The sequence below is a fragment of the Pteropus medius genome, unplaced genomic scaffold (genome assembly GCF_902729225.1).
Source record: "Pteropus medius unplaced genomic scaffold, Ma_sr-lr_union100, whole genome shotgun sequence".
In the NCBI taxonomy this organism is placed as follows: domain Eukaryota; kingdom Metazoa; phylum Chordata; class Mammalia; order Chiroptera; family Pteropodidae; genus Pteropus; species Pteropus medius.
In genome coordinates this window covers 15,767,742-15,780,604 of record NW_024354911.1, presented here as the reverse complement: position 1 = coordinate 15,780,604, position 12,863 = coordinate 15,767,742, and positions in this window count along the sequence as shown.

Here is a 12,863-nt window from a genome sequence, read left to right as displayed (position 1 = left end):
CAAACACCCCCTTTGGGGAAGGGTTTGTTGCTCAGCTACAGGGACTGCCTTTAGGGTCTGTTTTAGCTGCAAGGTCATATCACCTGAGGTCACACCCTTCCCTGGACAGTCTGCCCCCAGTAACTACACTGTGTTTCAAAGGTCCCTTCTGTATTGGTAAGCCTGCATAACAATTCGATTTCTTCTTCTATGCAATTATACTTCCTTTTATAGATTTCTCTTCCTTTTACAGGTTTTGATCCCTAACAAACATCTTACTCTCCCACTTACTCCCTGCCCCAACCTCTGTCTCAGCATCAACTTCTGGAGAACCCAATCTGCATCAGGATTATTGAGACAGCAAGAGAGTTAGAACACGTAAAACACTCAGAGAAATCCTTGCACATAGTTGGTATATATTAAATACTAGCTTATTGTTATTGCTAATATTATTATGATCAATCAGATGGAGTACCTTAGAAACATGGTTCTTGAAACTAAGAATATTTGTGCCCTCTTAAGTGTGTCTGGTGAAGAGCACAAAAAGATCATGAAGTAATTCAAAACCATACTGTAAGGTGATGAAACAATCGGAGATACTCAACCTGGAGATGGAAAGCTTACAAAGAACCTGGTAGCTATCTGCCAATACTCAAAAGGTTGTGATTGAAAATGACATTAGGCTTATTTTATAGGTGAAGTGAAGATAGGACAAATATAGATATCAAAACGAGGAGATAGGACAAATGAAGTGAAGATAGGACAAATATAGATATCAAAACGAGGCGTATTTGGGCTCGAGATAAGGAAAGATTTTTGAACATGGCTGCTTAGAATAGTCCAGGCTCACAGTAGAGGGGTCCTTGTCAGAAATACTGTCGAGAGAACTCAAAGTCTTGATGACGATGGGCAAGAGGGATATGCCCTGATGATTGCTGAAATTACTAGTGGGAAGAAAATTTAGAACTACATTAGTTAAACTTTTCATAGGAAGTAGAAAGCTCAAATTTACTTTCTCAGTATTTCTAAAAGGAGTATCTTAGAGTTGTTAGCTGTGTACTGTTGATTCAATATAAGTAATGAACCAGTTCTTAGTGATGGCAATTTTAATTTCTGCTCTGCTAGTTTATTTCATCTATTGTAACATATGTGCTCAAATAGACAGCTAAACATCTACACAGCTTCATTGTGTAATGGAATTCCTGGAGATGCGAAACCTTAAAAAAAATATACACATATTTAACAAGAGATGCTGTCATAAAAGTTCCTAGAGAGCAGGGGGTTTAGGACATTCTGGAAAAAACTTTTTCATTAAGGAAGACAACTTCAGTGGCTCCTTTCAGTAAAGTAGATGTGAGGTAAGGATCCTACTTCTGACTGTTTTAAAAGTTGCTAGGGAAGAGATAGGCAGCTTTGCCAAGGGATCAGAGTCTTGTGGAGACATGGTGCTCTAGCCTTTGATAATTTTCCTTTGAGTTTGAAAGTTATTAAACTCTATCTGATGTACTGAGGTGGCTCTTCCTGGACCAGCCCTGAGGTAAAACTGACTGGAAGGAAAGTCACGTTCTAAATTCTGAGCTGGTAATGCAGGCCTTCGAGAGGTTCTAGGGAGCCTGCTCACAGAACAGCATATGGCCAATTCAGCATTCCTGACATCATAAAGAGGGCTAGTAAGTGTGCATGTGAGTGGATCTGGGTCACAAAGAAAGGCATAAATAGCATACTTTTACTCTGAATTATTTTAGTCACACATTGTTATCTTCCCTCAAGCCCTGGCAATGCCTTTTGTTTCCCCATAGTCCTGAAGGGGATATGCTGCTGTCAAACACCTTAGTTATGGGCTTTTCAGTGGCAGTGGGCAGGCTACATGGACAGTGGCTGGAAAGGGAGGTTTTATTACCTGCATCCAGTTCTGGTAGACATCAGAGTCAGGTGCTTTGTGGCAATTTGGGTGGAGCAAAGTTATACATAATAAGCAGTGTTCTCTCTCTCTCTTTCTCCTCTCTCTCTCTCCTTCCTCTCCTCCCTCTTTCCCTCCATCTCTCTCTCTGTGAGTGTAGCCATGTCAAACTAGAGGTTTCCAGTCCCAATCCAAAACAGATTCCTTGGGTCTATATGAGGACTTCTCAAGAGAGCTCTTTTGTGATGTTCTGAACGAGCAACTATGCATTTTCAGCAGAAGGTGCTGCTAGCTAAGTCTGGCATGCAAGCTCAGCATGCTGTCCTATTTCAGGCTATGCAAACTGGCCCACCCTTTTTTCTTTGGTTGTGTTAGCCCGACAGACTCATTTCACTTTTTCCTCCCTGCATCCATTTGATTTTCTTGGGTGATCATTGCAAAGCTTAACAGAAAGTGTCCTGTCACCTAAGAAGGCTTTCTCCAGTTTCCAATAAGCTTTTACGGGGAGACAAAGGTAGTTATAACACTGGGAAGAGACTTGGCCTTTTTTCTGTTCTCTTCTGAGAAACTGCCACTGGAAAATCTGGTATCTGCATAGTTGATGCCTGGATCACTAAATTACTGTAGGACACCATGATTTTTGGCAGCAGCAGGAGCAAATATGATTAAGAAGGTTGCATTTCAGGGGACTGATGAGACTTTCCGATGTCTTTTCTCTGAACACTAATAACTATGACTGGCCCTCTTTGCTTGAATAAGACCCTGGGCTTCATAGACTTATTGTGAGAAAGGAGTGAGACCCTAGTGAGAAAAGAAAAACATTTTTCAGATAAGTGGGAGGAGCTCAGAATGAATTAATTTAAATACTAAAAGGGATATAACCTTCTTTTGTGAAGTGGAATATGCCAGATGCCACTGGTTAGGATAAGCTATCTCAGGACAAAATCTACAACCATGCACTCAGAGTCCAGTGAGCATGATTGGATTTCAGTCAAGCTAAATTTCAGACCCATATTAATATTAACCACCATATTAGTCATTCTCATGGTGCTTATATCTCCTTTGTTAGTTTGGGAACCTTTAGGTGATGAGTGCTCCTTATAAAGGTAGAAATTCAGTCATGACTCAATAAATTTCAAGCACAAAGTTATTTGTTCAAAAAACATCAGCTTAAAAGTCTGATGAAATGATGATGCATCAAGGACATAAGAACTATTTTTTTTAAGCACTCATGAAAAAATGGAAATGAAGGTTTTCTAGCTAGTAATGACACCCTCAGTGAGTGCTTCGGTGCTAAAGCAAAAATAATGTAAAATTCATATGTCTGCAGGGGTAGATCATGAGGACATATGTAGAGAAGCCAGAATAGAGGGTCCTGCTTAACTGTACCTGTAAGTGCCTTGTCAGAGTGTATAAATGTTTAACTCAAAAAAAATACAGAAAGAAATTGTGCCCACTATCTTCCGTGATATGATCTGATGTTCTGATGTTTTCCCAAATATTCTGCAGTTGAGAGTAGCAACTTTTCTATCCTTTGAAGCAACTGATAGGAAAGTCTTTGAGGTCTTACTTAAATTAAGTGCTAAAAGCTGATTCCAGAAACTTCCTATTGTCTGAAACTATTCAGTTTATAAGCTCAACGCAGAGTCTCAGAAAAAGAAAAAAAAGGTAGAAAGAAAAAAATGAAAAGGAAAAGACAGGCATCTCATTCAATTTCTTCAGGTGTTCCCCTTTACACATAACCTTTGAGTTAGATAATTCTCTCTCAAAGAAATAACTCTTTCTGTCACTAATCTCTGGATAACACAGCCAGGGGAATTAGGGAATAGATACAATAATAGATTTGAGTCTCTGTATTTTACACTTAGCCATTATTAGGGTAGAAAAGGGGCCAGACCAAAAAATAAAAGAACCTAGAGAGAAAATATCCACTTGTCCATAGAGAAATCACATGGACTTGATGGAAAGAAATCCAGAATATATAAGATATTTTTAACTTTTTTTTATTTTTTATTTTTGGCAAATTATAAGTGTTTTTAAATGCTGTATAGGCAGGACAAAACTAGGGTGGTGCATCAGCTGTCAGTCTGCAGGTTGTTTGTTTGTTTGTTTGTTTTGTTTGTTTTTTAACTTTTAAAACAATCCTTCAAATACTCTGGAGTGGATTCATTCTATTTTGACCAAAGCAAGTGAGTAGGTGTTATAGAGTTCCATAGCAGCATTGTTCTTAAGAGCAACTGACACGAAATAATCATTTCCACCAGTATGTGATTATATAAATCAGGAGTCAGTAAACTCTGATCTATGGGCCAAATTCAGCCTGCTCTCCTGCCTTCTATGAATCAAATTTAGTTTATTTTCAAATGCAAATGTATTTTCTGGAAAGTTTTGTTGGAGTACAGCCATGCCATCAATTACATTTTGTGCATGGCAGAGTTAAACAGCTGTGAGAGAGACCATATAACTCAAAAATCTGAAATATTACTATATGGCCCTTTGCAGAAAAAATTTGCCAACCACTGATATAAATGGTTGCACATATGCTCATTGGAACACTCTACCACCCTTAAAAAAACAGAAAAGATTGTTATATGATGATATAAAAAGATATCTGATATCGAGAAAAAAGTGAATTAAAATAGCGTGATATTTTTAGATTTCATTTGCTTAAAAACAAAGAATATAAACGTACACCAAATTTTTCTAGAAGAGTATACAAGAAACTTAACAGTGATTACTTTTGGGGAGTGGACGTAGAAAGCGGCACTGGGATGAGGGAGAGAAGAAGGAGGGAAGGAGAAATATTTATTTGATGTTCTTCTCTATCATTAATATTTTTAAATTCCCATATATTAGATTTATATTTGAAAATAAGCTAAATTAGATTTATAGAAATCATGGGCATTTGTTAAGAACATACTTATTTGTAGCATGAATGAATATAATGTCCAACAGCATAATAGCAATGCTAGTCTTTTTTTCTTATCTTATGAATATTTTTGCTGAATATCTACGTAATATCTGCTATTTATTTTAACTAGTAAACAGAATAAGTGTTGTCTCATGTTTAAAGATTTACCTGCAATTTTAGGTTCACTATTTGCTTTAAGTAATTACAATTTACCTCTTCATTAATTTAGTGAAGAAATCATTAAAGCACTTTATCCCAATTAAATAGTTTATATCTTTTTAATATATTTTCAATATGAAGAATTTCATATACTGGTACTTGTTTTCCAATGTAATTTATAAAGCACTATTTTAGATCCCACTTGAGTCTTTAAAATTTTTTTCCTCTTGAAGACCTATTTTGTTAAATTAAATGTAATGGTGTGACATTGGTTAATAATAATGCCATATAAGTTTCAAGTGTACATCTTTACAATACAACATCTGACACTCTACTTTGTGCTTGTCACCTGAATTCCTGTGTCCTTCCATCACCATATACTTGACCCCCATACCCCTCCTCATCTTGAGTCTTTTGTTTCTAATTTTATAGAAAAATGTTTATTTAGGACAAATTTAAATGCTTCTTGACTGTTTAATCTGCAAAATGGAAAGAAAAATGCCACTGGCCTCACCAAATAAAATTTTTGTGTTATAAAGAATTTTCCAGTGTTCGACTAATTATCAATTTTGTCAAATATATCATTTTGGCACAGTTTTAGTACATTCAAAATGTAGACACTCACAATAATTATCTTTTTTATAGTAAATGTGTATGGAACTGATTAAAAGAGGCATTGTTCTAGAAGATCTAAATTCTGGAATTTTAGTCTCTGACTACAAGTGATCCTGGGAAATTACACATCAACTCTGAAAAATTAGAGAACATGAGCTTCAAATAAAAGCAATATGCGGGTAACTAATTTTTTTGGAGCTAGTGCCTCAGTTTCTCATCTTTATAATGGGGGTGGCTATGTTACTGAATCACCTCCCCAAATTCAGCTTCCTGTGCCCGATTACACTAATAAAACCAAAAGACTGAAATACCAGTGCTTGGAGACAGAGGAACTTTTATTTGATTTGGCCAAAGCGAGAGAACAAGAGAGCAAGATCTCTCAAATCCCTCTCTCAAAAAGCAAAAGTAGGGCATGTTTATGCAGCTAGAAAGTAAGGAAGTTTCCGGGAACCGAGGGGAAAGTCTGTGTTTCTTCAGTCACAGACACCATGTTGTGCAACCAGACTTTTGGGTGTCAATGGGTAGTCACAGTTTCTTAAAGACGTTTATTCCTTCTGCAAAACAAACTCAAACTCTCCTTATGACCCAGGAGTTATTGTCCCCTGCTTGACAAAAGAAAAAAAAAAAAGCAAAAAAGCAGTACATCAGCAACACAAAATTATATTGTGAGAACAAGGGATAATGGGTTGAAAACCAAGATTGTGCAAAATATCTCACAATTGTGCGTCAGTGAGGTTACCTTAAAGCAAAAAGCAGAAACTAGACACCTTGTGACTACTACCATTGTTTATATCATTGTTTTGTGCTTAACTAGCTATATTTTTCTATTATATCAAGCAAAGCATACTTTTAAACATTTCTCCTAGGTCTTGCTTTACAGGCAAGCCTTTAGAACATGACTAACATATTTTGACTATAAGCTAGGTGACAACTAAAATAATCGAAATATTTAGTTAAAGCCTATACCTATATCTCTAGACACTATAATCTAATATCTAAACATATTTACTATTGACTGTAAGCTTCAGTTATACCTGCTTTGTCAATTTTTGTGAAAATTAAATGAATTAGGGTATACTAGAGAAACTTATAAACTATAAATGTACATAACCAGAATTTTTCAAAATATGGTATATAACCATTTTTGGTTTCGCAAGATGACTTTTGGGGGGATGGAAAATTACATATTCTAATGATTACATATTTATTTTATATTTACTTTCTACTTATGGTGAGTGATATGTTATACTTATGGTAGCTTCTTTTGAAATTAGTTTTCAGAAGTAAAAATGTGAGTTACCTTAGCAAAAAATATTAAATAACATACTACAGGTGAAATGCAAATATGATAAAAATGATGATCTTATGTGAATGACTAAAGTTCAGGAAATATTGTATTACAGATATATAAATTTAATTTGGATTTTTATATTTTGCCTTATGGTTCTTGACTGGCGTTGTTTAATCTGCTGTGGCCGCAAACATACCATGATAGAACAAAACATATGGAGCCCTTTTGCAGTAAAGGAAGAGAGAAAAGAAGCAGATGCTTGAAATATTTAGGAAAGGAAACGCAGTGTAGCTGAAATACTGGCCAATGTGGGGTCAATAGTGCCAAGTTAACGTAGGTTGGGCTGCTTTCACCAGAAGAAGAAAAACAACAGTTAACCAGAGGATTGAAAAGTATGCTTCTAGAAAGGACTTACGGTCTATGGCCGTTCCACCTTGAACAAGCCCAATCCCATCTGATCACCTAAGAAGACCAGGTGCTGTAAGGTGTAGAAAATAAAAAAAAGGGATTGTAAACTGACAAGGTTCTTACAATCTGTAAGGTCAACCAAGGGTTGCCTCGCCTAAAATAAATAAATAAACATAGAAAGGACTTCCAATATTTTTGAGAAATTAACTTTAGGCACACTAAAGAATGCTCCGGAGAAGTGTGATTCCCATGGTAGGCAAATCCAACTGCTTGTCTAATTTGACTCACAGATTTGCCAGCCCAGTGTGTCGCCATCATTAAAGCTGCTAGAATTAGGAAAGGGCAGCAAATAAGAGAGAGGAGTAGCCTGAGGAAACCCACCTCTGTGTTCACAACCGAAAGCTTCTGGAATTCTGCTTGAATATGGCTTTCACGACTGTAGGTGACAGAGGCAAACCAAGTTCAGTCTGAAAGGGAAAAAAAAGTTGGGTTGGGGTGCGTGTCTACCTCTGTGACCTGGAAAACAAAAATGTCATGTTCATAACACAGTGACAAACCCATCCAGGAATTTCCTCCCAAGTTTTTCCTATTTTTCCCAGGGCAGAGGCCTGAGGGCACTTGTTTATTTTTACCTTTCTTCTCCTTAAATCTGTCTGAAAAGAATACACTTAGTTCTCTCATCCAATTCCATGCCCTAGAAATAGGAGTCTGAAGCAAGCAACTGCGTTGAAAGTTGAGGACTCTCAGTCTCGCAAAGTTCCAATCTCTGCCCTTCATTTAGGAAATGAAAATTTCTAGATGCTCAGTACCTTCCTGTATGACTACTGATTTTTTATGTCTCTGTAAATTCAGATGACTAAGGAACTGCTTACACAGCAGCTCAGTAACAAGATGGAGTATCTATCTTAATTATTTATTTAAAAAATTCTTTGAAGCCTGCCATTTAACCCCAGCAGGGGATTTAGGCTTTTTCAGCCACACATCGTGATTTTATTCCTCTGGAGCCTTATATGAACTATTAAGCTTTTTAGAAAAGGGAGCAAATAGAGTTCTGCAAGGTAATCAAAAGCAAATATGCTAATTTGGGTCTATACGACAGCATTTTTATCAGAAAGAACATTAAGCTTAGATTAGTTATTCATCTAAATTAAGAAAATCGAAAAAGAGAGCAAGACTAGCAAATTACCTTAGCTGATGGTCGAAACCAGCCCTATCTTGGACTCTTTCTTAATCGTCTTTCTCAGTGTAAAATCTAGTTACTAGGATACGGCCGTGTGGCAGCATCTTTATTAGAAATTGTGTGGGAGAAAAAAGGTCAGAGGCTCATTTCCAATAATGGTTTGACAAGTAACATGAAGAAAAGGGCAGGAAGGAATTGAGATTTGTGGTGTTTCTCTATATCAAGATTTTGAGATAATAGAACTTATATGAATGGGAAGTCTCCAGGAATACATTTTATTATTCTCAGAATTGAAAGAAAAAAAGATATAACAGCATATTATCATCAAAATTAAAGCCAGGAAGCCTAAAAGTATATGTAAATATTCTTTCTAAAGGACCAAGTAAATATCAAAATATCAAGAAAAGTACAAAAAGTCCATCATCTATCATTAATGAAAATGCTCTTATCTTAACTCTAGCTAAATCCAAGAGCTCTGCGATTATATAGATAAAAGTCAAAGCTCCAAATATCATTATCTGGAAATAGTGAATAGTTGAATGGTTAAGCATTTAGAAAACTTGACAAGATTCAGGTTGCTCCCCTTGAAGAAAGTCTACAGAGAGGACATTATTTCTCTCTGTAATAGTATATCTTTAAATCGAAAGAAATGTATATTTGCAAACTTTGCACTAATGAAAATTTCTTTGAATTAAAAAACTATCTTATCGTTTTTTAACAAAATAAGAGCTACACTAACAAAGTACTAAAATTCACATAAAGTAAAAGCTCTGCAGTAGAATGTTTAAATTATTAACAATATAATTTGCTAGATTGAGAGATGAAAAAAAAACACAAGAAAATAAAAATACCTGATATCCCAGATGCTCTGCCTTATTTTACCTTCCCTGCTCTCCTCTCCTATCCTTACCACACACTGGAAAAGTCTGGGCTACGAAGAGCTTGATAGTTTGGCTTCCAGTAAACTTGGCATTGAAACTCAGATCTACCGGTTTATTAGCCGTGTGACCTTCAAGAGATTACATAGCTCTTCCAAGGCTTAGTTTCCTCAAATATAAAACAAACTTAACAATTATTTTTAGGCTTATTGTGATAATTAGATGAGATCATATATTTAAGCCGAAGGTATTTAATAAATATTAACTATTATTATTATTTTATTATTATTACTGGAGTTTTAAGGGGGAGCCAATAAAGAACACTCTTCTTCCTTGCATAAGGTTGGAACCAGCAGAGAAATGGACATGGACATCGGACAGATGGATCCCAAATTACTAATAACAGCTCGATTGAAGACCTGACTAGGTATGGAGGCACATTGGGCTGGCTAATGATTCCCCAGTGACTAAAATCTACCCATCCAGTCGCTGACACAGCTGAATAGGAACAGGCCTCTTATATCATGGAAGAAGATAGCAAGAACATACTCTACCACTAGGCAAGGCTGCTTTGAGAGAGAGAGCGTGCCTGGAGGACCTGAGTCCTGCACCCCCAGACAATTCTCAATGCACCTATTATTCCCTTTCCTGGGAGGAGTGGACAAGGGATGTGAAAGAGGCTGGAAGTCCCTCCATGTAGGAACATGAGAGGTAGAGGAATTGAGATTTGTCTCAAAATATTATTGTATTTTTGATAGCTATAATTTTAGATTTTTAAACTTTTTTATCAGTTTAAAAATTGATTAAATTACTTATAAATTTATATATAAGTATATATATATGTGTGTGTTATATGTATACATATTTTTTTCATCCCTTCTTCTTTAGATATTTTTCTCTTACTACAGTGAATTGAACTGTTGCTCCTGATTATTACCTCCCTTGCACTACAAAGGATTTTACATGCTTTTTGTAAAATTTGCCACAAATTTCTCAGTATCTTCCCCATAGGAGGAACACACGTCCTTGTTCTATTAACTTTGGCCATGGTCATGGGACATGCTTTGGTAAGTGGAATATGTGTGGATATGAGATAATCCATGTCAGAGCAGAAGCTTTAAGTGAGTTTGTGTGATTTGTCTCCATCTACTGTTGACCATCCGTCTTCCACTGTGAGAACACCAGGACTTAAGTCTGGTCACTCCTTCAGTCTGGATCCCGAGATGAATAGATACACGGAGCTGGCCCAGTGGACCCAGCTCAGCCTAGGCATGCCCCTACTTGATTACCTGTGTAACCAATACACCTGCAGCTGACTAGTATCTTTTATGTGAAAAAATGACTATTGTAAACCACTGCAATTTTAGGGTTGTTAGTACCACAAAACAGTTGACTAAATTGTACATCATTTGTTCTTACTAGACTCTTGACCAGACAGCTTGCAGAGTTATATCGCAGGTGGGAGGCAAGGACAGCAGTCAAAGCTCAGGACCAGCCCTTCCAAAACCTGTGGAAATGTTCTGAGTAAACTTGACACCTGCTCACTTGTTACTAACATAATGGTGATGGCTAGGCTTCTCACTCAGTCTGTTAGCACTTTTTCAGCTGGGCCAGGAATAGGATGTGGTCAGACGCTGGACAGGTGCTGAAGTGTTCTGTGAATACCAGAGGCAGTGCCACATGTACCAGGGGCATCTAGATCTCCTCATCTGTTTATTCAGAGGGAGTGTTCTCTTAAAGTGACTCTCCTTATTTTAAGTTCTAGTAAGTTCATGGCAGTCAGAAATATACTTAATTGTCTTAGCCCTTCTGCATAGTATACTTTAACAAGTAAGCATTCCATTTGTGCAGTTGGATATGTGAAAATGAATTATGGCAAACAGATTAAATCATATTATAATAAAACATATTATAATGGAGTGATTATGATCCAAAAGACTTCCAAAATCCAATAGTGGCCAATCTATTCCGAGAAATACTGAAATAAAACTTGGACAATGTAATTTTATTTACAAATGTTTTTCTAATGGGGACAGTGTACTGCAGAATGACAGGGTAAAGATGCGTAATGAACAAACAGGACTCATTTTAGATGCTTAGTTACTCCAAGGACTAACTTTGTATTTTGGGGCAAATCACACTGAGATGTTTCCACTTTCCCCACCTGCAAAACAGGGACAGTAAAAACCAACATAACGAGGTTGAATAAGAGTTATATGAGATTATATATTTAAAGCACTTAGTACACTGCTGGCATATTGTAAGCACTTGATTTTTGTTAGACATCTTTTTGCTATCAGCTTTGCCGTAAATAATTATGTGTAAAGTACAAACAACATTCAATATTTTTGAAAAGTTTCAGCTTTTGATACTTCCAAATGATTAAACTATGCATAAAATTTCATCAAAAACTGAAACTCTACTGTCATGATAGAGGGGATAAAAGGAGAAAAAGGGAATTCTATTTTGTTTTGACAAAAGACAAGGCAGTAAATTCCATAAATATTCAGCAACTAACATCAAGTAGTTGAGTATTTCAAAATACCTTTTAGTAATAATTATACTCCTTTACATTCCATAATACTTACTCTTTTCAAGGTATTTTGCTGGCTATTTTTAAATTCTCCCAGCTATTTCATTATAAAAATTATTTATATATTTCATATCCATATGTCTTCTCTATCAAAGTCAATGACATTTCTAGAAATACTGAATCTTGAAAACTTCCATACCAAATACTTTCAAGGTTTTATTTTTTTTTTGCTCAGCTAATTCACTTCCTTCTTCTAGATGCTTGTTCCTTTGACAAAACAGACCCAAATTTATAGATTGACTCATTTCTTAAATTTTTTTATAACATAAAATTTCAAACACACAACAAAAGTAAAAATATGAATATGAATACACATAATCACACCCCGAGTTTTTATAATTTTATTAATTTTAAAACAAGACACTAGAGAAAAAGCTGAGGTCCTCTTTGTAACTTACCTTCTTTTTTGCCTCTGTACTCCAAATGCGCTTACTATTCTTGAATGTGCTACATCTTTGTTTATTTTAAGCTTTATATAAATGTTTCATGTTGTAATTATTATGATGCGAATTCCATTTTTCACAGTATCATATTGAAATGTATCTATCTTGGCTAATGTAGATCTACAGAATTTGTTGAAACTGTCGCAAGTGGCAATTTATTCATTTTCAGGTTTGTGTTTATATATTTTTGCTATTTGGCATTCACTTCTTCAGACTTCTTTAGACTTTAGCTTTGTTCTTTGTACTTAATACTAGTAAATCAATGTGCTGAATTTGATTTTTTAATAAGCATCCATTACCTCTTTTTAAAGTATAGTTGCCCTAATTTTCTCTATGTGGTTGAGAATATGAACTCTTAATTTTGTGTATAAAACCTGGTGGGCCTATTCCTACCTCTCGAAGCTCATCTTAAAATAGCCTGTCTTTGCTTCAGCCACACTGACTTACCAGCTCCCCCAAAGTGTGTGCTCCTTCTGTATCGGGGCCTTTGCACATATTATTCCAAG